The 3,490-nt window shown below is 50.7% G+C and overlaps 1 protein-coding gene across 3 annotated transcripts in view; it reads right to left on the bottom strand.

The window, feature by feature from the left end:
* The window catches only part of best2 (bestrophin 2), a 33,565-nt gene that overhangs the window by 1,503 nt on the left and 28,572 nt on the right, over positions 1 to 3,490 (bottom strand). The window lies entirely within an intron of this gene.

The following is a 3,490-nucleotide window of genomic DNA, read 5'->3' as shown; positions in this document are numbered from 1 at the left end:
TATTCCCCCTTATTCCCCCTTCTCCGCCCTTCCCCCTTTTACCCCCTTAATTTTATTTTTTCCCTTTATTTTATTTTTCCCCTCTGGAAAAGTTGGGGTGGGGGTGAAAAAATTCTCCTTCTCCAAAACAGAGTTTCAGCAGGAACACGTGAAATAAGGGAAACTAATGTGGTCATTCTAACTAGGCAAAAGTGAGGACTGCAGATGCTGGAGATCAGAGTCTAGATCAGAGTGGTGCTGGAAAAGCACATCAGGTCAAGCAGCGTCCGAGGAGCAGGAAAATCGACGTTTTGGGCAAAAGCCCTTCATCAGATTCTGATGGTGGTTTTCCAGCACCACTCTGATCTAGACTCTGGTCATTCTAACAGATGAGAGACTTAAACAATCGAGGTATTTTTCAATGTGTAATTTCAGTTACATCACACTGCAAACCTTTGCTATAAATTCTGTGTCTTACATTCGTGTACTCCACAACCACCTGTTGAAGGAGCAGCGCTCAGAAAGCTAGTGCTTCCAATTAAACCTGTTGGACTATAAACTGCTGTGATTTTCAACCAGGAACACACAGACTGTGACCCAGCCAGCACAGAGTCAGTGCCCGAAGCTGAGTAACTCTAAATCTCCTAGTTATATTTTTTCTCTTTTTTTTTAATAAAAGAAAACAAAAAGAACAAATGTCTTTTCTAAACAAAGGGGGGGGGGAGACAAAATTCCATCTCCAAAAAAAAGTAGAAACCAACAGTATTAGGAACACTTACTGTAGGCACCAGCCATCACAGAGTCAATGATCTCACCTGAGGAGACTCTAAATCTCCTGGTCATATTTCTTTTTCCTTATTTTTTTTCCCCAGCACCCATGTCCGTCTTGTGTGTGCAGGTGTAGGGCACAGTGTAGAACAACTTCCCCCCCCTGCTTAATAACATATTGAAATGCTTCATCTTCAGTGAGTAGTCCCTCTCGCATAAACTACCTCAACCCTCCTTCTCACTAACAGTTGTGTGGTCTTACAGACCATAGGGGCTGCTCTCTTACTAGAGAGAAATGACTATCGGAAAGATGTTGTGAAAGTTGAAAGGGTTCAGAAAAGGTTTACAAGGATGTTGCCAGGGTTGGAGGATCTGAGCTACAGGGAGAGGCTGAATAGGCTGGGGCTGGTTTTCCTGGAGCATCGGAGGCTGAGGGGTGACCTTATAGTGGTTTATAAAATATGAGGGACGTGGATATGGTTACCAAATAAGGTCTTTTTCCTGGGGTGGGGGAGTCCAGAACTAGAGGGCATAGGTTAAGGTGAGAGGGGAAAGATATAAAAGGGACCTAAGGGGCAACCTTTTCACACAGAGGGTGGTGCGTGTATGGAATGAGCTGCCAGAGGAAGTGGTGGAGGCTGGTATAATTGCAATATTTAAAAGGCATCTGGATGGGTATGTGAATAGGAAGGGTTGGAGGGATATAGGCCGGGTGCTGGCAAGTCGTACTAGATTGGGTCGGGGGATATCTGGTTGGCATAGACGAGTTGGACTGAAGGGTCTGTTTCTGTGCTGTACATCTCTATGACTCTCTGACTGGTGACGATTTAACCTGAGGGCCCCCAGACCTCAGGCAAGGGAAGAGGTTGAGAAGCAAAGTACTTCATGGTAACCTCAAACCGGTGATGAGAATCGAACCCATGCTGTTGGCATCACACTGCTCTGCAAACCAATGATTCAGGGTTAATGCCACTGCCCAAAACCCAGGGCTTCTACCAGCTACAAAGTCAAAGGCAGTAGGCAGGTGGGAACACCATTTCTTTGGGTTCCCCTCCAAGCCACTTACCATCCTGACTTGCAATAATATCACTGTTCCTTCGCAGTTGCTGGGTTAAGGTTCTGTCATTCCCTTCCCTACACCACAAGGACTATAGCGGTACAAATAGGCAGCTCACTACCACCTTATTTGAGGGCAGCATCCTGTGGATGGCTTTTTTTCCCCAAAGTAACAGCAAGCGCCTACATAGCAGTTTTTGATTGATGGGAACAATGATGTAACTCTAAGCATCCCAGTGCCCAACCAAGTAGAAAGGTGAGCTCTTGGTTTGGGATCCTCGATAGCACAAGGACAATTTGCACTGAATCAATTCAATTCAGAATCTTCTCCCACACCCAAAACCTTTGAGAAAACAGCTTGACGGAAGCTTCCTAATGAACAGGACCATTAACTGGTTGACACAGTTAATATACTAGTCACACAGTAGTTTGCTGGAAGGGTCATCATTTGTGCAGATGACAAGGTGTTTTCATCTTTAATCGAATTGAAGAGCATCAAGTCACAATCTAAAATGATTTTTTTTTTACGGGGGTTCAGCTGGAGTACCACCCATCTCCTCTACCTGGGGGTCTACCTCGGCCCGGCTGAGGAATCCTGGCCGGCCAACTGGCAGGAGCTGGAGGCCAAAGTCTCGGCTCACCTAGGCCGCTGGACAGGATTGCTCCGAGTGCATTCTTACAGGAGTCGAGTGCTGGTCATAAACCAGCTGGTGGCCGCCATGCTGTGGTACCGGCTGGTCACTTTGGTCCCTCCTCCTGGCTTTGTCGCTGACATCCAGAGAACGTTGGTCGATTTCTTCTGGGACAAAAAGATGCACTGGGTCGCCGCGCAGGTTCTGAGTCTCCCTATTGAGGAGGGCGGTCAGTCGCTGGTGTGCGTCCGCACACAGGTCGCGGCGTTCCGCCTTCAGACCTTGCGGCGATACATTTACGTCGAGCCTCCTCCTAGGTGGTGCGCCCTGGCGACGTATTTTTTCCACCAGGTGCGTAACCTCAACTACGACACGCAGCTCCTGTTCGTCGACCGTGACGGTTTGCAGGTCGCCCTCAAGACGCTGCCTGTCTTTTACCAGGACCTGATCACTGTCTGGAACATGGTCGAATCGCGTCGCGCCTACCCTCCGGCTGGAGTAGCGGCTGTCGTCAAGGAGCCGTTGCTCAGGAATCCGCACCTCCGTACTCGCGGGTTCGAGTGGCTGTCGGAGGAGAGGGCCGCGGCGGCGAGGGTGACCAGGGTCGGGGACGTGCTGGGTGCCGGGGGCCTGGGCTGGACGCTGCCGCAGGACATAGCAGGCAGGGCGGCGGTAGACGTCCAGTACGTGGCCACCGCCATCCGACGCCTCAAAACGGCGGTGCTCGGACCCGACGTAGTACACCAGTTGGAGGACGCTCAGGTGTGCGGTGGGATCCCATCCGCGCTCACCCCAGCCCGGACGGAATTTCACATTGGCCCCAAGGTCCCGTACTTCCCGCGGGAGCCTGTGCCCCACAACCTGAGCCGCCTCCGAAATTTTAACTTTGTTTCGTTTAGGGAGGTGAACAGGAGAGCCCTGTACAGACTGCTGCTGCACACCGTCCACCTCTTCTCCCTCATCCACCGTCCGGACACGCCTTGGCGTGCCCATTTGCCACCGGGCGGTGGGGATCCCCAGTGGAGGGCTCTCTACGCGGGAGTCCTCCCCCTTCC

The sequence above is a fragment of the Chiloscyllium plagiosum genome, chromosome 8 (genome assembly GCF_004010195.1).
Source record: "Chiloscyllium plagiosum isolate BGI_BamShark_2017 chromosome 8, ASM401019v2, whole genome shotgun sequence".
NCBI classification, from domain to species: domain Eukaryota; kingdom Metazoa; phylum Chordata; class Chondrichthyes; order Orectolobiformes; family Hemiscylliidae; genus Chiloscyllium; species Chiloscyllium plagiosum.
This window is presented reverse-complemented; position numbering and strand designations above follow the sequence as displayed.